Consider the following 12374-nt stretch of genomic DNA (forward strand, 5'->3'; position numbering starts at 1 on the left):
CACGACGAGATTAGGCTGGGCAGCTTGCTTGTAGTTGGCTAAAATTATGCAAAATGAATCTCACTTTTGATCTAAAGTTCTATTACAACATCCTGCTTCCCAAAATACATTTTTATTATCGCATTTATTATCAGGCAATATATGCCTAAATTGCAGGGATCGAAAAGGGATAGCCTGCTGACTAAAACAGACAGGTAAACTCCCTAGATTCATGGATTTGTACCCTCAGGCTGGCTGGATATTCATGATTCACACAGTCTTTATAGTATTAACCAGCCTGGTGACTGGTGAATTTGATTAGTTTTGTTCACGTAGCTGCTACACATTTTTGTATTTCGCTTATAAACATTTTGTTTTCATCCAGATGTACAGTAAATACAGAAGGATTACGTAATTTTTTCCAAAAAGTTAATTTTCATTAGCGTTTTCATCAAAATACAGCCTTTCTTGCCTTAGGGTAAAATATAAAAAGTAAAAAGCTCTATTGGGTGACTTAGTTCAACTCTTTCTGTAATATTTAGCTACATGCAAACCTGGCATACTTCATATACTGCTAAAATTCAGCCCTATTACATATTGGCTTCTCTGGACTTTATGACCATATTTACCTTATTGAAGGGTATGTAAGGTCAGGAAAGCAGAGGAGCCTTTGGAGATTTTGCTTCTAACTGCGGTAACTCGATCTGGCCGTGTATGTACCACTTGACCACTCACTGCCTCAGTTTTTGCTATCTGTAAAACGGGCTCAACTGTAGTTCCATGAGCAGATGGTACCATAAATATATGAAGTGCTTCATCTTCTTATCTCAGCCTGGTATCTCTCAGAGTTTTATGATGGAGAATATTATGGGGAAAATATAAATACTTTATCAAGGGGACCTGTATCAAAGCCAGCTGATAAAAAGCACAAGTTTTTATATACTTCTATTCAGTTCAGATAATAGGAATAGTCTCTGAATTTAAAATTTAAAAACTAGATCTACACCAAAGTGAGGATATCCAATGTAAGTAGTTCTCAGTACTCTGGAACATTTGACCCCAAACTAATGTTCATTCCTCGGTCCCACCTACCTTATACGTACAAATCTGAAGAGAGATTCGAAACATACCAACTTTGGATAAAATACAGTCTTGAACCCTTCAAATGTAACAGACGTTCAGGTTGAAATCCAAGTACTAAGTCAGAAACACTTAAGTTTGAAAAATGTTCAGATTTGCAATTGATCTAGATCCAAAACCTGTAAGTTGGGAGGCATCTAGATTCTTACTTCCTCTACATTTCTAGAAATGCCATATATGTATCTGAACCATGATCACAGGCCAAATTTCCTCATATTCTGAGGAAGTCTGAATCTGAGTAAGAACACTAGAACTGAGTCCAATTCCATCCAGTTATGGCAATGCCTACAGCCAGACCCAAACTGGAACCCAAAGCCACTCTGTCCAAAGTTGCATGCGGTTTGCGTACATGTAGAACTCTAGAACTAAACCCAAACACTTTCAAACGTTGAGATTGTTGAAAGCAAATATGAAGTAGATTCCAACTTAAGCTAGTTTTGGCCCTCAATCAGAAATTAATCCAATTAGCCGTAATCTTTATAAAATCCAAATAGCCGTCTGACCTGAATGAAAAACTCCTGCAAGATGTGATCTGCACAACCGGTTCCTTGCCTGCGAGTCTTTCTAAATGGATCCAAACCATCAATGGCTCGATCCTCTGCTGTCTTATAAATCATTCAGTCTACCTAAACCATAGGTCCCGAGTTGTGCAATTGAACGGAGAATCCCGATTTAATGTTTTGCCAACATAAAAATGTTTGCCTGCTCACTTGATTCAAAATGCTCAATGAGAGCCTGCTTACCATCACGCCACATTCCTGTGGGCCTGCAATTCCTGCTCTCCATTATGTGAGCAAGTCGATGGCTATGTACTTAGTTCACTTGCAGGACGAGGAAAGAGGACATGCAACTGTTGACGACTTTCAGCTCTGTCACAGGACTGGACACACACCTGCCATGTGATGGGGAGGGCCTGCATGGCAGTCACATGGCTGGCCTACGCTTGGCCACGCAACAGAACAGGCAAGCAACCTCTTGTCACATGCCCAGGAGCGTACCTCTCCCATGGCAGACACCGAATTTTGGTTATGCCACATGTGGGGTCACCCCACAAGAAAGAGGTTGGAACAGAGGGCTCCCAGCTGTCTTAGTAAAAGGCTGCATTATCCATCCTGAATGCAAGAACAGGCAATGCTGGTCTACTCAGTAGATGATACTCCTGGGTTTTCTTTTTCTGTAAACTTGTCTTGGTTCAGAGTTAATCTCTAGCAACTGTCATTAGGGAGGCAAAGGAGCCCCAACGCCTCTAGCAAAGCCTTAACAAGAATGAAAAAGTGACTAGAAGGCAAGTGGAAAATTCTGGTGCTTGGCGCAGCAGGGGCACCCATCTACAGTTCTCCCAGGGAGCGGCAGAGCCTTAAGAACATGCTGATCTTCAGTAGTAAGGGGGAGATAGGAAAAATCAAATTGTCCACCAGAACTGTGAAAGTCTTTGTTGCAAATGACAAGATTCTGGATGATGGACTGAGAGGGAAGGAAGGTGCTTCAGTGCCAAATAACATATTCTATACTGTTATGGTCTGTCCTCTCCTTTTGATGTTGCCAGGCGCACCACCATGTAGAGTTTAAACATATCTTCTTGGCAACCACAACTGGAAAAGGAGTCACAGCATCATATAACCATGTCTGAGGCTAAGAGCTACTTCCTTTGGGAAAAAAAAAAAATAATATTGGTCTCTTAGCAGTTATCTAAAGGCTGATTTTCAAATTTTAAAGAAATTTAAGTGGGACTGACTCCATGAACTGGTTGGGTATCCTGCCCGTCCTCATGGTGCGTTAATGCACTGGTTTTGATGTACTCCACATACCTGCCCTACAACAGTTCCATCAGTGCTTTCAGGGAGCTCAGATTCACTAGAATCCGAGGAACTGTTCTTAGAAACCAGGTTGGTTTAACAGCATACTGGTGTTAAAAATCCCAGACAAATTTCTGTCGCAATTCTCTTTCAGATGCTATAGGCAGGACCTAGAAGCACTCACAGCAACATGTCTGAACTTGATTGCTTCCACTTAGTCCCCTTCACCACATACGCAGATCTCCTAGACTCCCCTGGTATATCACACCATCATGTTGCCAGCCCAACAGGATTGGTGATTCAGATGTCTCTACTGGCGTCCTGCAGCGCCTCTGCAACTTTGTTCAACGTAATGAGAAAGATGCCAATTAAAAAAGCACAAGAGTCCTGCAGCGTGGCAGGCTGATTCAAATTAGATACCTGTATGAAATGATTAAAAATAGGTTTCTAAACCTGAAGATAACAGGAGGACAGTATGTTTGATTTACATCAGCAGGGGCCAACAAAAATGTAGAAGAACCACACAAAAGCTCTTCAGCCCTGCAGATTTACCGGTGAAGATGCTGAGGACAGAAGGAGAAAAATACAGCATGCTTCTGGTGTCTTTCAATATGCAAAGAATCTCAATTGTTCTCCCATCTCAGCAGTCTTTACTTACTGCCAGACCTCCAAGTAAGTAATACTTTCCTTTAATTTAGCAACTTTAACTCATCGTTCCATGGTTCAGTTGCACATACACATTAACAAACCAAATCTCACAACTTCCTTTGGCAAATAGCTACTGTCATTCCTATTCTACAGACAGTAAAAACTAAATGCAAAGAGTCAATCCCTCTGTTGAGAACAGAGGTGAGATTGGGATGTCAGGCCTTCCTGATGCGAAGTTCAGGCTCTGTTGCCTCTATGGATCAGGCTCTCAGACAGACCAATTGATTGGCAAGACTGGGGTGCGTTTGCTGAACCAGAACTGTTTTTTCTAATGTTGTTTGTTGGGTTTTCTTTAATCCCAGAATGTCCTGAATAATAGATCAGATGCAAAGCTGATACATCTCCAAGAGTTTCAACAGATTTGTGAAAATGTGTCTGCAAGTAATATGTACCATGTACCATAAATGCCCACCTTCTTTTACGATGACGCTACCAGAACTTCAGTAAAGGAACACTTTGCACAATGACTGTTCCGTTACAGCCCTTAGGGCACTTTGCACAAAGGCTACAAAATGGTGTTTCCACTGCATAATAATCCCATGTCAGATACAACAGTGCTGCATTACTGTAGTACTGCAATGGGTAAATATTGCTGCTACAGCAGTAAATTATGACAGTGAGATTTAAGCAATGTAAGAAATTTTGTCCCAACAAAGCCAATCTCTTGCTTTTATACCCATCAACACGGGTGTGTATCAATCAGCACCTACAGGGACTGAGAGTCCTCACAAAACAAACTTCAGAAGACCAGTATCATACCACCATATCATTTTCCAATTCAAAAACCAAAGCCACACAAAAAGTCTTCAGTCCCACATGCTTTATCCCTATCTGCCCATTACACCTGGGATGTTCATGTGTTAGCTTTCTGTCTTGAATGTGTAGATTGTGTTCTAATTATTTAACACCTAACAACCTACAGTTAAGTATGTGGCCTCGGCTGTGTATGTGTTCATCCTTGCCACTTACAGAGTGCTGGGATATTACCTTTATTTGCATTGGCAAGCCGTTTGTGACCAATTTAGCTGTTGAGCTAACGTGCAAGGCCCGCATCCAAGCTGTGGAGTTACAATGGAGCTGGATGTTATTACAGAGCCTACTGCATCGTATGGAGCACCCTCTATCATATAACTATATGGTTCCCAAAGGTTACCTATAATTCAATTATAAAGAGTCATGTTGCAGTTCAGTTAACATTTAAGGACTAGAAATTTGATTGTTTACGTATGGAAATCCATACTCAATCCATCCCAAACTGAACAACAAATTGTAAAAAGTAGTTCTACCATGTCAAAGGAGCTATGGTAACAAACAAGTCAGGATGCACATATATCACTCTCTTCTACCAGATAACTAGGATGACTATCAAAGATTTATATTTTTGTCCCAGAAAGTTAGGGAGCATGCAGGAGGATTTGGTTGTTGTCATAATAATTGCAGATGGTTGTGACATGAACCACAGCAAAAATGCTGAAGCTCCACATGGCCATCACTTCACTTTTACCCTCTTTAAATAGTAAGGGGAAAAAAAACAAACAAACAAACAAAACCAAAACAACCAAGACAAAACAAACTTCTGCAACTCTAGTGATTGTCACATCAGTTGAGATGCACTAAGTTTATCATGAATTAAGATCTGATCTAGATGGGAAAAAAGTGAGAGGCATCACTAGCAATATTTTGGAAGCTGTTATTTGACCCTCTGGGTGCAACTGAATATTTTCACAAGCTTATGAGCATGAATCCATTCTACCTGGAAAATATTTAAGTCAGCATTTTCAAAGATGCTTCTTGTTCAAGAGGTAATTATCTTCTAGTTTAAAATATCACATCTGAGAGTAGTGCCCCCCAAATGAATAGCCACTTCTGGAAAAATAAAACCAAAAATGTAATTTAAGTGTATCATCAGATGTACAAAACCAGAAATTCCATACTTTAACTTTTATTTGATTGACTATACATAAAGTGGAGAAAAAGCACTTCTACAGAAGAGAGACAAACAGCATTGAAACTTCAAACATCAAAAAAATCTTGCGTAACTTTTAGAGCCTACTCAATTGTCTTAAAAGCCAGGGATTTTTTTTTTAAGAAAAGAAAAAACCTCTTATTATGCTCCCAAGTACTTTTTTTTAAGCTTTTCTATACAATTATAACACCTAGAAATGTCTTTATTTATTTTCTTAAAGCTAAGACTATATGACCAACGCACACACACAAAAAAAAAATCACAGCATGTACAATAATGCTGTAATACTTGAAAGGAGCAATACTAAGTGCCCTTATTCATCTAATACTTCACCATGAAATCCCTTCAGCTGATGTAGGATTATTTTCCCCAAACATAGGCACTGTGTTGAAGTTCCTATATATGATTTTTCTCCATGTATTCTAGGCAAGGGGAAACCAATGCATTTACCAGGCAGACTAGAGTTTTAAGTTACCAAAAAGGCTGGACTCTTTCTCAAGAGTTATGTGCCTGGTATCACACTTTTAGGCAGCTCAGCACAAAATTTCACCCTAGGATCCAGGTTCAGATGACCCAAATTCCTGCTAAGTTACCCAAGCTTAGGGTTTCTAGATACATGCCCTTAAAACCCCACAGACAGCCAACAGGAAATATCAGGCACAGGCACTTGGGGGTGTTTAGGCCAACTCACTCTGACCTGGGAGTATATAAAAGTACCTGATCCTGTTTTGGGGTAAACTAAATATTACAAAGGCCATGGAGTAAAGAAGTGGAAATGAGTAAAACATCAAACAAAGGTTTATCCTTGTTAGTCTGAGAAGCCCACTCCAAGAAAAACCTTAGCTCTCTATCAAATGCACAGGAAACACTAGTAAGGATGCAACCATCTTACTGGCACTACCACCCCCAAACTCACTTCCACAAACCTTGATTATCCATAAACCACCTCCGGGGAATATTTTTGTGTGTAGGTGGGCAGGATTCATCATCTTTGAAACTTTTAGTCAAGGATGTTTCTGAAGGATAAAAAACTGGATGCACTAGATGTACTAAAGGAAAGGAATGTCCTAGTCTGAGTATTTTTTTACTCTACGTAAGGTAAGTTCTCTCAGAAAAACTAGGCAAGACTGGTTCCAATTAGTCCTTTAGTTTTAGCCTAAAGGAGAATATTTTTTGATAATCTGAACACAGTTTGCTCAGCTGTTTTAAAGGACACATTTAGAGACGCATTTCTTTTCCTGAAATATTATTTGAAATTCATTTTGTAAGGAAAAGATGAAAGAGTTTATTATTTAAAGCCAAAGAAATTAAAAGCAAAAAGTTGTATTAACTGGAAATTAAGGTTCAGGACTTATTTTACACAAGAGTAGAGTTAAAGAGCCTTTGCTTCAAATCAGACCTATCAAAAATCAGAAGATCTGGTGAGGTTAGTGGTGGTGTAAGCCGGACAGAAATGAGCTTGGGTATCCTATAGACAAACAACTCTTATTTTGCCTGCATTTGAACAAAAGGGTCTTTCATGACAGAACTAGAACATAGAGAAGAAGGTGACACAATATTTTCAAAATTATATAATGGAAACAAAGCGTACCAACTTCAATGCTACTCTTCAGCCAGGTTTTGTAACGAGCCCAAGTTAGATATTCTTTTGTGGTCAAAGGGCTCCTTTTCTATAACTTTCTTTGCAATTATTAGCTAAGACTGCAATATTTGGTATTGCTACCAAGATGGTCTATGATTATGTTATGCGATCCCCTTTGTAATATCTGTGCAATCAGGCATAATTAAGTTTGTCAGGGGAACTTTAATTTCCTGATTTTTGAGTCAATAAAGAATCAATGTTAATATTGCACTAATCAGTACTAACTAATATTTAATTTGTTTTGTTTCAAAATTGGAGGTCACATTGTAAAACCATTTGATAGTATGCAATGACAAAAACCCAACAAAATAAATAGAAGTTGGAATAAAGATAACTTTATATTAGCTGGTACTTTGCTGTCCTACTGCTGAGTTGTGTTGAAGCTAACAAAATCTCGGTAAGAATCAGGATATAAATATGACTTTAAGTACTCTCTGTTGTGGTCTTGGAATGAATCGACATTTGTTTTTACCATACTGTGATAACATCACAGATGTTAGAATCATAAATGCCCATATAACTTAAAGCTTTCTGTTTCAGAAACAAAGGTGCTACCTCTACAGCTAAATGAAAGTCTCACCTAGCTTCAATAGACCATTTGTGGGCTAGGCACCAAGTAAGAGACAAAAATCATGTCTGACAGAAATCCCACATAAATATCAACCTATACATCGGGCAGCCACCCAACTGAGTAAGGAAAACTGAGTTTCAATCTGGAATTCCTAGGGATTCATATAATAAAGCTGTAACACACCATAAAAATTCACAGGGGATTTATGAGATACGGGCTTACAGGAAGAAAATGGGAGCGCTCTGTTAATGGCTACCTGCTGTAACACATCTATTCTCAGTCATGAGAGCTGGGACTGGCTGTTTAGGCACCACATCCAGGTCATGCATGCACCTAGTGCTGATAATCATTCACAGTTTAAAACAGGTATGAGAAAGGTAGTCACAGGGTTGTAATGAATAGAATTTATGAGGCATTACTCTCCCAAACCGCTGTTTCAACCTAAACACCACTCTGGGCTCAAGTTATCAAAATGTGACAACAATGTTCAAGGTCTCCATAACAGGATTTTCTCTTTTTTTTTTTCCTGCCTTATTTCTTGAAAAACACTAAAATGGTAAAGAGTTTTAGCATTTAAATTATTGTCAATAGTCTTCAGAGTCAACACTGCATCAAACATCCAAGACTTCTTGTATTAGGAGGCTGACTGCAAATAACCAAGTGTCAGCTCACATCTAGTGCAATCTTAGAACCTCAGAGTCAAACAGGCTACAAGCTTTTGACCTCCTAAATTAAAGTTGTAATTTTGGAGCACAAGAAGTCAACCACCAGAGAAAAAAGCACCAGCTTACCATATTGCTAAAAGTCAGCTCAGTCTGATCCCTGTCTCAAAATCCGAAGGACACAAATTATATCATTTTCTGGAGAAGCCACAATGTAACACTTTCTATGAGGTTTTAGTGTTAGGTACTTAATGATGTTGGAAGTTCTTTGGGATTACTTTAGAGGCTACTCCTCCGAGAAAGAAAAGTTATGTGCAAGACAAATGAAACCAAAAAGTTGACTTACAAGCTCTCAGCACTATCCACAGGCCTCAAAGCTCAAGATCATCCATCCCTATCGACGGCAAGAGCTCCCTTTCAGAGGAACAAGAATATTTGCTTCACAATAGCTCAAAGGTGTTCAAATCCCTGCAAGATACTAACACTATATTCCATTCATTTTAATGGAAAATATATGTCCAAATTCCCAAAGACAGCCTTTTTACCACTGGGCCCAAAGAAACAGATTACATGAAAATATCTTTTTATCACAAGAGAAGACAGGAAAAAAAATTCCAATTAAAATTGATGGAATTGATCGAAGAATAAAAGCCATCAAGGAACAGACAGGCAAAATGGGGAATAAAATAACAGAAAAGTGCATAAAGTTATCTCATTCCCCTCAAGGAGTATAAAAAAAAACTTCTCTACAAGAGTAAAAGAAGATATTTCCAATTTGTTTTCTAACAGCTAAAAAAACATGTAGATTAAAGACTAGGAAGCATGTTGAAAATTGTGGCAAAGGCAGACCATAAAATTGGAAGTAAAACATCGTAACTTGAATTACTCCGTTGTCACAATTAAATGGCCAGGAAGCACTCCAGTGTTGTAGAAGTAGCCATAAGCACCCCTAACTTCATGGATCTGAGCTTGAACTGAAGCCTCTTCAGCTCCAAAAAAATTCCTAGCCAATACTACTTGGGCTAAAAAAAGTTTCTTATAGCTGCAGTCTTTAGGCTTATCATAAATACCTGCATACAACTGGGAAGAGCTGTTCATTGTGGCATATAAGAAAAAAAAAATACAGTAAAAGACCATGGTTGCTTTGCAGTCTTAACCCTGTTCCTCTTAGTGTACCTTCATACTCCAACTCCTTCCTGCTAATTTGGCCTTTCAGTACTCAGTTGTCTCATGTGCACTCAGGACTAGATCAAGCCCTGGCATTTCTGAGTGGAGCTCTGGACCTACGACCATCCCTGTGGAGGCAAGGAAGTACTCAATGGATGAAGGTACACGAAGGTACACTACACTTCCCAAAGCAGGTACACTTTGAGGCTTCCCAAAGTACCTGTAAGTCCTTCTCACTCTTAAAGCAGTATGTGTACCCCTATCTTTGAGAAATTGTCAATAAACAATTTAAATGAAGTGTTACGTGTGAAACTGATAGCTAGATTCTCACTTAACAGCATTACAGCTAAGACCACACAGACAGGGTAATATTGGCCCATAGGCGCATACTGCTTCGTAGCCATGACAGAGATAAGGGGCGGGGGGGTGGGGAGGAAGCAATAAGCTACAGAGGACCACTAAATATGCTAATGACAAATATGAACCAAAGCAGCACAAACTGCATGGTACTGATAAATTAGCATATTTCTCTCTTTTCAGCAATTGAAAGCATCTGAGGAACACCGGCTTTTAGAGAGGTGTTCCTCACGCCGTCCCCTTTACACACCAAACGAAAACTCACATAGATGTGACTGATGAGATAGAGCCCTGACAGACAAATCTACAGGTGCCTTCAAAAGCAGAAATACATTTGACCCAAGATGTCAGGTCTGCATCTACTGTAACACAAGTTACAGCAGAACTCTCCTCAGACCCTCACAATGGTCCCAGGGGAGATGTTACTATATTTTGCTGCTGTCACTTATATCTTTTTTGGCCGAGTCCATGACTCATGATACCTACATTTACAATGTCAGACACAGGAACAATCCAGTGGCATTTTTCTACTAGTGCTGACTATTCAGGATCTGCCACTTAGAAACATTTACATGAAACTAACAAAGAATAGGAACATGTAATGCTTGAAAAATTAGGCTCTAATTTCAATTTGCAAATGAAAAACTTCAACATTCTAAAACTTAATAGGTAAATGACAAGAGTACAATGATTTCTCGGACTTGTAAAAGACAGAAAAAAACCATACACTTTTGCCTACCTACTTACATGGGGAATAAACAATGCTTTCACAGCCTGATAAGAGAGATGCTGCTAGTTTATGGAATCATTTGTCAGCAGATGCTAAAAAGAGAGTAATAAGTGGAACGAGTTTTGAACATGAGCTTACAATATTTTTAGGGTCTAAAAACTGCCATTAAGTAGTCTGAGTATTCCATAACAAGGGTCTAATGAAAGCTAGCTATCTCACTCAGGTTTTCAGTCCTAACTATTAAATCCAGACAGCAGGTTTCCTGCTCTATTGTTTACGTTAAAGATACCAGTGTTACAAACTGGAGCTTAATGGTTAACACACGCTAGAATATTCATTTATTTGTCTTCAAGAGAAGTAGAAGCAAGCAACAGGAAACAAGTGTATGCATGTACCAAACTAATACAAAATCCAAGATAATTCTTTAAGAGTACTGTGTAGGCATTCTCAAAAATTGTTCAAGAAGAAGTTAGGATGAATTCACATCCATCTCCAAAAGCGCAGACAGTTTATTCCTGCAGACCCTTCAAGATGAGATGTTCTTTTAAGTGAAACTACTGAAGCAGAACTCTGATGAGTTTGATGATCCTGAATGTGAGATGTTTTTAGTGCTATCATTATCATTATTAAACATAGCTGCAATGACAATTTAAATCTCTGTTCCAAACCTCCTAGATGCTCTTCAACATTAGACACCTTTGTGTCTTGAAGACCCAGAAATAAGCTTACTAGTTGATTATGCTATAAAGAAAGGCTCTGCTTAACAAGACAGATGCAACCTTATTTTATCTTAATGATATTGCCTTCAATGGAACACAAAAGGAGCAACTGATAGCAATGATTGAAACATTTCTTTTAGAGACTTGTAAATTCAGCTGTCCACTACAAGAAGCTTCAAGTGAAGAAACGGGGAAAAAATAAAAGAAAAAGTAACAGCATTGAACAGTGACATCTGCGCAGTTTGGCTAGCTGACCATGACAAATGACCTCCTAATGGCCACAAGCATACAGACAATTAAATGTGTATCCTTGTACTGCTCTTAATTCTGTTCCAAAATGAAACCCACAAGTATTGGTGCAGTGTTACCGAAGATATCATCCAAGATCAAAGAGAAAAACATTAGAAAGGTGTATTTACTATTTGGTTAGACAACAAAAACAAAACTGAAACAAGAATGCTTAAAATGATTTCTTCTGCTTAATGGCTGCTCAGTGCTGTATTTCTACCAGACTGAGTGAAAAAGTAACAACCAAACTTTCCCCAAACTGTACGGTAGAGCCTAAAGACAAAAATCACTCTGCTGTCACCAGCAGCCTGGCTCACACCAGTGAAAAAGGGAAGACTGATGTCCCCGGTTCCCAGAGACACTGAGTGTTCCTCTCAGGAACACGTGCCTCTACGTTTGCATCAACAAGTGTCTTTGAAATTTGCACTGAGAACAAGAAGGACTTTGATTAAAAAATAGCACACATTTTACTCTGCAAGGAACTTTACAGAGAGGTACTAAATTTACAAAAGCAGTTGAAGGAGGTTTCAGAGGGACTTGACAGATTACAGGCTGATGACACTACTGTTACAGCCTCAGTGGAAATGTGGTTTGATCTAATTAACAACAAAGAACTAGAACCACTGAAGAACAAAATTTAAAAATTATT

The sequence above is a fragment of the Cariama cristata genome, unplaced genomic scaffold (genome assembly GCF_000690535.1).
Source record: "Cariama cristata isolate BGI_N322 unplaced genomic scaffold, ASM69053v1 scaffold8130, whole genome shotgun sequence".
Lineage (NCBI taxonomy): Eukaryota > Metazoa > Chordata > Aves > Cariamiformes > Cariamidae > Cariama > Cariama cristata.